Source organism: Pinus tabuliformis, chromosome 9, assembly GCF_031772625.1.
Source record: "Pinus tabuliformis cultivar Carrire ecotype Pingquan chromosome 9, CPIR1, whole genome shotgun sequence".
Classification (NCBI taxonomy): domain Eukaryota; kingdom Viridiplantae; phylum Streptophyta; class Pinopsida; order Pinales; family Pinaceae; genus Pinus; species Pinus tabuliformis.
This window is the reverse complement of record NC_142307.1, coordinates 1990004654-1990017583: the sequence shown is the minus strand read 5'-3', so window position 1 is coordinate 1990017583 and position 12930 is coordinate 1990004654.

Genomic DNA, 12930 nt, shown 5'->3' with positions numbered 1-12930 from the left:
CCCCATCTTTTGACGCAGATGTTCGAATGCTTCTCGAGGAAGAGGTTTTGTGAAAATATCAGCTATCTGCTCCTTAGTACTGATATATTCCAGAGCGATGTTTTGTTCAGCTACTTGCTCACGGAGGAAATGATACTTGATTGGTATGTGTTTGGTTCTTGAGTGCATCACTAGATTTTTGCTGAGACTGATAGCGCTTGTGTTGTCACAATAAACGGTAATTGGTTGATATGTACATATGTCGACATCTTTTAGAGCTTCCTTCATCCATAGTATCTGAGAACAATAGTCTGCTGCAGCAATATACTCAGCTTCGGCTGTGGATAATGATATGGATGACTGTTTTTTGCTGAGCCAAGATACTAAACAGTCTCCTAGGAAGAATGCATTTCCACTAGTACTCTTCTGATCATCTATACTTCCAGCCCAATCAGCGTCGGTGTATGCAGTTACCGTTAGTGTTGAGTCCTTTGGGTACCAAAGACCAAAATTAGAAGTTGGAATATCTGAGAATTCTTTTTACAGCTAATAAATGAGATTGTTTGGGAGCAGATTGAAATCTTCCCACCATTCCTACTGCTTGCATTATGTTTGGTCGTGTAGCTGTTAAGTATAGAAGGGCTCCAATCATTGACCTATAATGAGTTGCATCTACTAGAGGGGAGTCATCATCTTTGCTCAATTTGCAGTTTGTGGTCATAGGTGTACTCACGGGTGCACAGTCCTCCATTCCATATTTTTTGAGCATGTCTTTTAGATATTTGGCTTGAGATATACACAATTCTGCTCTAGTTTGAGATACTTGAAGTCCAAGAAAGTGGGACAGCTCTCCTATCATTGACATTTCAAACTCTTTTTCCATGCTTTGAGAAAATTCATGGCTCATTTCATCATTATTACTAGCAAAAATCAGATCATCGAAATAAACAAGAGCAACTAGTAACTTACCTTGATCTGTCTTTATGTATAGATTGCTTCCAGCCACTCCCTTTTTGAAGCCTTGTTGTTGGAGATAGTTATCCAGTCTTGCATACCAAGCTCTAAGAGCTTGTTTCAATCCATACAAAGCCTTTTTCAACTTACAGACTAGGTCCTTTCCTGTTGTCAGATCAAAACCTTCTGGCTGCTCCATGTAGACTTCCTCCTTGAGTTCCCCATTTAGAAATGCTGATTTCACGTCCATTTGATAGATTTTGAATCCTTTTGAGCAAGCAAATGCCAAGAACATCCTAATAGATTCCATACAGGCCACGGGTGCAAATGTCTCTTCAAAATCAACTCCTTCAATTTGTGAATAGCCTTTGCAGACAAGTCTTGCCTTGTTTCTGATAACATGTCCTTCCTCATTCATTTTATTTTTAAACACCCATTTGGTTCCTATTATGTTTTTGTCCTTTGGACGAGGTACCAGCTCCCATGTCTTGTTCTTCTCAATTTGGGACATTTCTTCTTCCATTGCTTTTACCCAGTGAGGATCCTTACTTGCTTCTGCAAATGTTTCTGGTTCTATCATAGATAGGAGGGAAATGACTTTTCTCTTGGGTGTAATTGATATCCTTCTTCGGGTTTGCACACCTTCATCTTTATCGCCAATGATCTGCTCTTCTGGATGATATCTTTCAATATACTTCATCTTTGAAGGGGTATGAGGTGGTTCTCTTTTCTCTTCTTCTTCTTCATCATCTATCTTTTCTTCTTTAGGTTCTTCTTCTTCAAGGAGAAAGTCATCTTCATGTTCTTCAATTTCCTTTTCTGGAAGATCTTCATCAACCTTTACATCAATGCTTTCCACTATTTTCTTCAGTCGAAAATTGTAGCACTTGTAAGCCTTGCTCCGTGGAGAGTATCCAAGAAATATCCCCTCATCAACCCGAGAATCAAACTTTCCAGGTGAGCCATCATTTATTTTTATGAAGCACTTGCTTCCAAATATCTTGAAGTACTTCACCGAAGCAGGTCTTCCTTTCCATAGCTCATAAGGAGTTTTGTCACAATTTGGTCTTAATTGAGTCCGATTCAGTGTATAGACAGTTGTCCCTACTGCTTCCCTCCAGAATTTAGGTTGTAGGTCTGCTGCTAATAGCATGGTTCTTGCCATCTCTTGGACTGTTCGGTTTCGTCTTTCAACTACCCCATTTTGCTGAGGTGTTCTGGCAGCTGAGAATTCCCTTTTAATTCCATGAATATTACAGAACTTACTGAACTCGTTTGATGTGAATTCTCCTCCTCTGTCTGTTCTGAGGCACTTAATTTTTGAATCTTTTTCATTTTCTACAAGGGCTTTTAGATTCTTAAAACACTCAAAGGTTTCAGATTTATACTTTATGAAATATATCCACATCATTCTAGTATAATCATCAACAAATAACACAAATTACCTTTCCCCTTGGAGTGCTTGATTTCTAGTTGGCCCACACACATCAGCATGGATGATCTCCAAGGGCTTTGATGTACAGTGTTCCTTTGTCTTATGGTTGGTTCTGGTCTGCTTTCCATGTTGACATGGACCACACACTGCTTGATTTGGTTTGAACAGCCTTGGGATGTCTTGTACAGCTTTGATCTTGCTGATATTGATCAGATTTTCGAAGCTGGTATGTCCAAGTCGCTTGTGCCACAGCCAACTCTCATCTGTCTGACTCAAGTAGCATTTATTTTCCTGAATCTTGTTCAGAACGTAAATATTTTCTGGTGTTCTCACCCCTTTTTCCACAAGTTTCCCTGAGGCATAGTTCCTTATTTCACAATATTTGGTGTTGAAAACAACCTTATGTCCTTGATCACAGATTTGGCTGACACTTAGAAGGTTGTGTTTGAGTCTGTCAACCAGCAGAGCATCTTGAGCTTTTCCTTTTCCATTGATCAGAGTAATTGTTCCTCTTCCTGCAATTTTGCCAGCTCCACTTCAAAAGGACACATTCCCTTCCTTTTTGCTCAATGAGATAAATTTCCTTCTGTCTCCTGTCATGTGTCTGGAGCACCCACTATCCACAAACCATTGGTTTCCATTATTTTGCGCAAATAGAGCCAGGTCGCATTTGTCCATGTCAGAGTTCTTGCTACTCGTCTTTCTTCCTTTGAGTGGGCAGTCTTGTTCATAGTGTCCATTATTGTAGCAAAAAGAGCAAATCAGATCAAATTTGGTCAAGGGATCAAATGAATTGAAGGTTTTGATTTGTCCCTGCTTTTTGGGGGCATATGAGTTGATTACTCGGTCCTTTTGCGTTGTCTTTTCACTTCTGCGAGCCATACAGTGTCTAGCTTGGTGACCGAAGTTTTTACAGTGAAAGCAGTGTCCAAGAAAGATGGTTTTGAAGCAACCACGGTTTGAGTCGATTTCCTTCCTGGGAATTACTCCTCCCTCGTTCTTTGAATTTTGGATGGGCCCTTGGTGGAGTACAGGTTTGAATTTGCTGTAGTGTCCATGATTCGACTCCACATTCTTCTTTGGAGTAATTCTTTCTTCATTCTTGGAATCTGGGATGCACTTTTGATAACATACTTTTTCATCTTTTGGATTGCAGGAAAGTGCATCGGCATAGCTTTTCGCACTATTCTTAGTGCTTGAGGATTCTCCCTTGAAACCTATCCCAGACTTATCATGTTGAGGTTTTTGATTTTTCAGAATAGTCTCAAGTATTTGAGAGCTTTTACAACCCTTTTTAATTTGCTCCAACTCCTTTTTCAGAGATACTACTTCGGCCTCGCGTTCTTCACAAGTCTCTTCTTTTTCTTTAAGCTTTGCTTCCAAAAGATCTTCTCTCCTTCTTATTTCCTCGTTTTCCACTTTGAGAGAAATGATTTTGTTCCGTAGTTTCTCATTTTCTTCAATGGCGCTTATTAACAGTTCATCTACATTCCCTTCTACGCCCGAGTCATCATCATCTGTGAGTGCCATGAATAATGCTTCTTGGCTTTCATCATGATCACTTTCTTCACCTGATTTCCTTTTGATGACCATAAACTCATCCTCATCAGACTCATCTTGCTTGGAGAAGAAGTTTTTCTTATTGAACCCTTTCTTTTTATGTGCCATTCTTTTAGAATTTCCTTCATCATCACTGTCATGTTTATGAGGACATTTTGCTGCATAATGACCTATTTTACCACATTTAAAACAGATAAGAGGATACTTGCCTTTAAGCTTAGATCCTCTCTTCATCTTTCGTACATATTGAGCCAATTCGGATTCCACATCTGACTCATCACTACAGTCATTCCTTTCTTTCCCTTCCTTTGACTTTGAGGCCTTGAATGCTGCATCTTTGGAGCTAGGACCACCTTTCCTCATTTCATAGGCAGTGAGAATTCCATGGAGTTCATCCATTTTGAGGGTGTCAAGATCCTTTGATTCTTCTATAGCACTTATTTTGGAGTCAAAACTGTCTGGAAGAGACCTTAATACCTTTTGAACAATGGTACTTTCTTCAACTTTTTCGTCCAATCCTTTCAGGGAATTTACCACTTCAGCTACTCGGAGGAGGTATGTTGCAATGTCTTCTTCATCTTCCATCTTCAAACTTTCAAATTTTCTTCTGTGAGTTTGAAGCTTTTCCTTTTTGACTTTTGAGTCTCCATCGTACAAGCTAACTAGCTTTTCCCACATTTCTTTGGCAGAGTTACAGTGCAAGATTTTTGTAAACTCCGAATCAGTGATTCCACTAGTGATAGAGTTCATGGCCTTTGCATTTGCAATGTAGGCTTTCCTCTCGTCTTGGTCTGTTGAAAGAGTGGAAGTCGCTTGGTATTTAGTTTGACAAAAATGCCAGACTTCAGGTCCAAGGGACATTAAGTAGTAAGTCATTCTTTTCTTCCAAAACCCAAAGTTAGTGCCTTCGAACAGAGGAGGTTTTCCTGATGCTTCATGATTTCTCATCATGGCTGTTGATCCTTCTTCAAGCTGTTAGGCTAGTATGAAGAAGCCTGCTCTGATACCAATTGTTGGAAATACTGAGAGGGGGGGTGAATCAGTATTTATTATTTTTTGTTTTAATCATTGTCAAAAGCATATATAGATATGTATATATATACACAGAACACAAAAAATCGACAGCTGGAATAAATGCTTTTATTAAGACTCAATATAGTGCAATGAAATAAATACAATATAAGTATATTTGACTATGAATTGTTGCCAAGCTCCAACTTGGACTTCAGTGAGGCTCCAACCTCCAGAGCACCGACTCTGTTTTTCCAAGACACCAATATTGGATTTTAGGAGCACCAACTCCCAAGGACTTCAATCATGTTCAGTTCTGAGGCTCCAACCTCTTGGGCTCCAACCCAACCTTGGTATAAATTGGTTCTGCTGCTTCTGCCTCTGTACCCTCCCCTGGTTCAGTTGCCTATGCACCCTCCGCTGGTTTTGTTGCCTCTTCTCTGGTTTTTTTCACCACAACAACAACAACAACACAATCCTCTATGTTTTCTGTTTTTATACATTCCATGCCTCTGTCCATTCGTTTCCTCTTACATGCTGGCTCTTGGCTTCCTCCTCAGTCGCTATCGATTCCTCTGACTCGCTTGGTCTTCTATGCTCGCTTGACACTTCAGCTTTCCAATCCATGGCTTCCTCTATCTATCTGGGCGTTTCAATATTCACAGGACACGTTCAAGGGAAAGAGAGGCCGCATAAACACATTGACATAGCTTAACGAACAGCCACGTCCCAATCGTAATCATTATCGACATGAGTCAGTCTCCTAAGATATCTAGAGCATTATCGAATGCATTTTTGCCTCAGATGCGCGCGCAGGCCAAATATCAAATTACACAGGAATATGATAAAAAACACAGGCAAAAAACTAAAGGGCGGACTTCAGAAAATATTACACTCATATTTATTTCTGTATTGGATCCGCGCTTAAATCGCAATCGGAGGTTTCGTGAGATCCTTTATATCAGCACCCATGACTCCGTCGATGGCCGATCTGATGGACCGGATGCGATATGGTATTAAACCATAATTTATATGCTCGTCGGGTCCACATGCTTATCGCAATCGGCGATCGTAAGTCGGACAACCCTTTGTGTAGCATAGCGATGGGCGGATGCGATATGGTATTTAACCATGATTTATATTCATGTCGGGTCCGCAGCCTTATCGCAATCGGTGATCGCAAGGGGCCGCTTAACATTATGTGACTTCGCTCTGAATTCCCGATGCGATAATCGCTATCGGCGATCGCAACATATCGGCAGTCGCAGTCGCAGCATCGGGTCCACTCTTGCGGATGCGATATGATATTAAGTTATATTGATATACCCTTTGGGTCCATGTGTATATCGCAATTGGAGGTTTCGGGAGTGATATCCCTTTGAGACCAGCGACATAGCGGATGCGATATTACATTTAGGTAGTTTATAATGGAGCCGCGGGTCCGTGTTATTATATCGCCTCTCTATATATATACTCCTCCGCTCTTTGTACGCCTCCGTTATACTTTGTTTATATATATATATATATATATATATATATATATATATATATTGCTCCGCTTATGAACCTTACTCTGCCCTATGCGATATGCGTTAGCTCCACTCCTTCGATAGAGTATTCCTTTGGAACTATTGCTTCGATAGCTGTGGTGTGCATGTTTATATGATTTTTGGCCACCGATAATGTTATGGACTCCCGATATCTGTTATTTGTGGCATATATGGCTCTGTTTGCTGCGTTTGTTCCTCTGATGGCTCCTCTTGCTCCGATATGCTCCGTTTGCTCCTCTTCTTTGGCATATATATGGCATAAATGTATATGTGGCTCCTCTTATAGCTCCTCTTGCTCCAATGTGGCTCCTCTGGCTTGGTCTGCTCCTCTTGGCTCCATTTGCTCCTCTTGTGGCTCTGTCTCCTCCTCTTGAATATTTCTGTATTGACATCAATGACAATCTGTGTCCAACATGATTATTTAATCTTCAATTTGAACAGTGCGATAGGCATACCACTTCTCTATTTCTTCCCACCACTATGCAAGCTATATCACTATATGAATTTCAATAGAAGCCCTCTGTTTTGATATTAATATTTGATATTATTCAAAGGGTTGGGCTTCACTGTTTTAAATCTGTTTCCTACATTGGTCTTCCAAATTAAAACAGATCCCCCAAAACAATTATCTTTGATGCCCTGGCATGATAACTGACCATTATCATCTCAGAGATACAACAGTGTCCATTCTGATGAGATCAAGAAAATTGGGACCAGAAGTTCCACTAGAGATGAAAATGGAGGTGAAAATTCAAGTGATGTGGATGACATGGATATTTCGTATAATTGTGAATTGAATTTGTCCACTAACTTTGAACCCGCGTCCTTCAAAAAGGTTGTTTCTCATTATGAATGGAAATAAGCCATGCAAAATAAATATGATGCACTAATCAAAAAGGGAAATTTCGAAGTTGGTGGACCCTCTATACGAAACCAAACCAATTGGCTACAAGTGGGTCTTCAAAAACAAATATAGATTAGATGGCTCACTTGACAAGCATAAACCAACTATGAGCGTGTTAGGTCCCTATAATACTAGTGTATCCCCCTTATTTTTATTGTACTATAGCCCCTATTGTTATTGTTGTTCCCATGTATCCCCCATATTGTTATTGTTGTGCCCCATAGAAGCTCACTATTGTTATTGTTGTGCCCTTACATTATTATTGTTATGTAGGCTTTGATTATATTGTGACCCCTTAGACTTTTATATATACCACGGAGGTATTATCATTTGTATCATCCAATAATTGTTCATTTATGTGATTTAAAGAAGGTTTCCCCCTTGAAGAGGACAGTTTTCAAGTTGTTGATCTATCTTATTTTTTTCAATGAGTTGGTTGCATAACATTTTGTATCATAACTTTGGATTCTAGGGTTTTGCTTCTTCAAACAGGTCATATTGACTTTTTCGCTATAACTTTGTTTCTACGGGGCTTTAGAAGCTGAAATTGTAACCACATGGAGCCAAAATATTGGTGAACTTCATGTACAAATTCAGATCTTGGTTCTATATATATTCAAAGCTATGATTCGAGGAAGTGTTTTTGCAGGGTCCAAAATTCCATCTCAAACAGGGGAACTAGGGAAAATCAACATATTTTTTTCCCCAAGCAGCAGATTTGAATTTCGTAAGAAATGACTGAAATTGCATGAAATGTAGATTTTCATGTATCATTTTCGAGGTCGAAACAGTGACACATGGCATCCCATACAAGTTCGCCCTACTAAACTAATCCATAATCAGGTCATCATGGGAGATTTGACATAAATTTATATTGAAGAATCCAATCTTGGTCTAACTTGTGGTGTTGGAAAAAAGACCCAGTGTGATTCCACAGGACCGAATTCCAGACCTTAGAGAACCGAAATTACAGATATACAACAGTTTCATAATCAAGCTCCCAAAAACAAGTGAAAATGCGTGTATTTTTTAAATTTGCATAACTTTTGTTTGAAAAATCAGTTTGAAGTTATTCAAAGGGCATAGTGAAGAATATATATCATTATTTCCAATATGTCTTGCAAAAAAAGGGATATTTCCAGTAAGCAACCAAAAAAATCTTCTTATTGCTACATGCTCATGGTAGAACACACTGTGAACATCTTGCTACAGTCTGAGAGGCAGCCAGCCTCACTATGCATATGTTCTTTACATCTACAGAATGTAATTTCTTTTGACTAATAGAAATTACGACTTTTTCTACGGAATAAAAAAAAAAAAAAAAAGGAAGAAATGCAATATGATATATCAAAATTACGGGATCAAGTACAACAAATTTCACTCTCACAAAGAGTAACTAAAAATGAATTGGAAGCAATGATGAATGTTAAGATGGATGGTTTAAAAGAGAACATGGATGGTTTAGAATCAAAAATAAAAAGGGACATGGAAGGTTTGAAGATGGTTTAGAAACAAAAATGGAAAGTTTGAAGGATGGTTTAAAAGCAGAAATGGAAGGTTTGACAAAGTTGCTACAAGAAATGCTTCCTAATGGCGACAAGGTATTCCATGAAACTCATGATGAGAATAAAATGAATGTTAATCATGAATTTAGAGACTCTAACTTTGGTTTGAAGACCAACCACATTCCAAAGATCGATATGAGGAAGTTTGACGGCGAGGATCCGATAACATGGATAATACAAATGGAGCAATATTTTGATCTACGTGATGTGCAACACACACAAAAGGTACACATTGCATCTTTATATTTAGAAACTAATCAATTTGTATGGTATCGATGGTTTTTTTCTCGCAAACCACTTGTCAATCTAGAGGAACATAGGATTGATGTCTTCATAGGTACTTTAAAAGATAACATCCAACATGAGGTTTGCCTTTGGGAACTTGATTCATTAGAGAAGGCATTCATGGTGGCAAAAAAAGTTGAAAGCAAAATTATGGAAACAAAGAATTCTACCACTCACAACTATAAACATGGAATTGTTGTTTCTCCTAGCCTTCCACAACCTACAAGGTTGACACCACAACAATTGGAGGAAAAAAGAGAAAACGAGTTTTGTTGCATTTGTGATAGAAAAAAACAAAAGGTCATCCGTGTGTTGAGAAGAAATTATTTTGAATAGATTGTGAAGAGGAGGAAGAAAATGAACAAGAAACATCAAAAGAGGAGGATTTACACCAAGAACCAACCCCAGAGAAAGAATAAATAAAACTGGCCATATCTTGTAATGCATTGGCAAGAATTACCACTCAAACCCTCAAGATAGAAGGATATATCAAGAAGAAAAAGGTAATGGTATTCATTGGTTCAGCTAGTACCCATAATTTTATTCATTGTAAGATAGCCAAGGAATTAAATTGCTCCCTATATCTAGCACCATAATGTCAAGTGATGGTTGCAAATGGAGGAACTATAAATTACTCTAAAAAGTGTCATAATATCAGGCTAACAATGGGGGAATATGTATTGAATAGTTCAATGCTTTCCATTCCAATGGGTGGTGCTAATGTTATATTAGGAGTCCAAAGGTTACGATATTTAGGGAATAGCTTTTAATTTTCAAGAATTTTTCTTGAATTGTTTTTGGGAAGGAAAAAAAGTGGAATTAAAGAGTATCGCAAGGAAACCAAGAAAGATAATTAGCTCTAATGGCATGACAAAGCTTATGAAGAAATAATAGCAGGGAGTAATTGCACAATTATATTGCTCACTAGAGTTTCAAACATCGAAATCACCTATTTCCCCATATCTCCGAAAAGCCTTGGACAAACATTCCAAGGTATTGGAGACCCCCAAGGCGTCCCCCTATTCATGATCATGATCATGTTATTCATTTGATTCCAGGAAGTGTTCCTCAAAACATCAGGCCTTACAGATATCCTTATGCCCAAAAGAGTGGAATTGAACGTATGGTTGCGGAAATGTTAGAGGTCGGTATAATTCAACCTAGTCAAAGTTTTTTCTCTGCTCCAGTAGTATTGGTGCACAAGAAGGATGGATCGTGGCGTATGTATCTGGATTATAGGAGTTCAACAAGCTCATTATTAAATATAAATTTCTCATTCTTGTTATTAATGAATTGTTGGATAAATTACATGGAGCAATTTACTTCACCAAGTTGGATCTTGGTTCAAGATATCATCAAATTAAAATGAAGACTGAAGGCATTTTGAAAACAACATTCAGAACTCATGAGTGTCATTATGAATTTTTGGTCATGTCTTTTTGCCTTACTAATGCACCATCCACATTTCAAGGTTTGATGAATTCCATTTTCAAACCCACCCTTAGAAAATTTTTGTTAGTGTTTTTTGATAATATATTAATCTACATCAAGTCTTGGAATGATCATGTTCAACATGTTGACAGGGTGCTCAAACTATTGGAAGAGAAACAATTATATGCAAAAACCTCCAAATGTTTCTTTGAAGTACATGAGGTGGAATATTTGGGTCATATTGTATCTCATGAGGGTGTTAAAGTAGACCCTAACAAAATTAAAGTCATTAAGGAATGGAAAATCCCCACAACCATAAAGCATTTTTGAGGATTTTTTGACAGGGTACTATGGCAATTTTGTTAAGAATTATGGGAGAATAGTGGCACCTTTAACAACATTACTAAAAAAATATGCATTTTCTTGGACTCCAGAAGCAACTAAGGCCTTTGAACATCTTAACGAGGTGATATGTCATGCACCAGCCTTAGCTACGACAGACTTCACAAAAACTTTTTTTTGTGGAATGTGATGCCTCAAGAAATGGAAATGGTGTTGTTTCAATGCAAGAAAGAAAACCCATTGCTTTTGAAAGTCATCCAATCAAAGAAAAGCATTTACACAAACCTATTTATGACAAGGAAATGTTGGCAATACTACCTGCACTAAAGTAGTGGCGACCTTACCTAATGGGATGACACTTCAAGGTAAAAACAGATCATGATAGTCTTAGATACTTCTTGAATAAAATATTATCTTTAGAAGAGCAACAAAAATGGGTCACAAACTGAAGCAAGGGATGAATGGAAGAATGATGAATAGGTGTGGACACTCGTTCAAAAGTTGCAGCAAGATCCTAGTACATCTGATACATTTAGCTGGAAAATGATTCATTGTGGTACAAAGATCACTTATATCTTTGTAAAAATTATCAGCTCAATCAAAAGCTTATTTTTGGAATTGCACACCTCCCCATTAGGAGAGCACTCATGATTTTTAAAAACTTACCACAAGGTCAAGAAGGAATTTTTTTTCAGATGGAATATTTTTTCAAATGGCCTTAAATCTGATATTCAAGAGTTTGTGTCAGAATGTTTGATTTGTCAACAAAATAAAGTTGAGACAATTAAGACCCCGGGTCTATTGCAACCTTTATCTATTCCAAGTCGTTATTAGGAGGGGGTCTCAGTGGATTTTATCACAGTATTACCCAAGTCTAAAGGAAAGAGCATCATCGTGGTGGTAGTTAATAGACTTACCAAGTATGCACACTTTTGCGCATTACCTCATCATTTTAAATCCAACACAGTTGCTACTACATTTGCGGAAACAATTCAAAAGCTACATGGAAACCCAAAGATTATTGTAAGTGCCAGAGATCCCGCTTTCACTGGAAATTTTTGGACATAATTATTTTCTTGTGTTGGTACTCTATTAGCTCATAGCTCATCTTGTCATCTTCAATCTGACGAGCAAACTGAGATAGTGAACAAATGTTTTGAAGGATATCTTTGTTGCTTTGTATGTAATAAACAAAAACAGTGGATCAACTGGTTACCTCTCACTGAATGGTGTTATAACACTTTCTTCCATACTACGGAAAAAATGACCCCATTTATGGCACTTTATGGATATCATCCACCATCCATCTGATCCAGGTGGATGTTGGTGGCCACTCGCCTATCCCACTTGGACCCCCACAACTGTTTCTTTCATTTTTTCAGTGTCCTTATTTGTAGCACAATTTACTATTTTTGGCAGTTTTTCGAGTCCTGAACTTCAAGAGCCGTTTTGAGGCCCTAAACAACATTTTTGGGGAAAACTGAGACCAACATGGGTCTTTGACTAATCTTGGTCACTCGAAAGTTGTAGTCCTCAAATAGATATTTGTAACGAAGTATTGTGCGCGTCAAACAAAGATTGTATGCCAAAGTTACGACCCCAGGAAGTTGATGTACTAATTTACCCAAATGGGGCTCATAGTTTGGCGCTTCATCTCCTAGGGTTAGGTTTTTGGATATTTAGGGTTTTCTATTGTTTCTCAACAATAAATAGGTCTTCAACCCCCATTGTAACGGAGTTCAAAGGCATGTAGCTGCCACTTCTCTTCTCAGAGATAAGCTATCATCGCCCTAGCTAGTTTATTTCCATTTCTGTTTGTAAGCATATTTCAGTATTTTACATTAATGAAATGACGTATTCTTTTTGTTGCATCTCTGTATTTATGTTTATTTTTATAATTTGTTGTGTTTATGT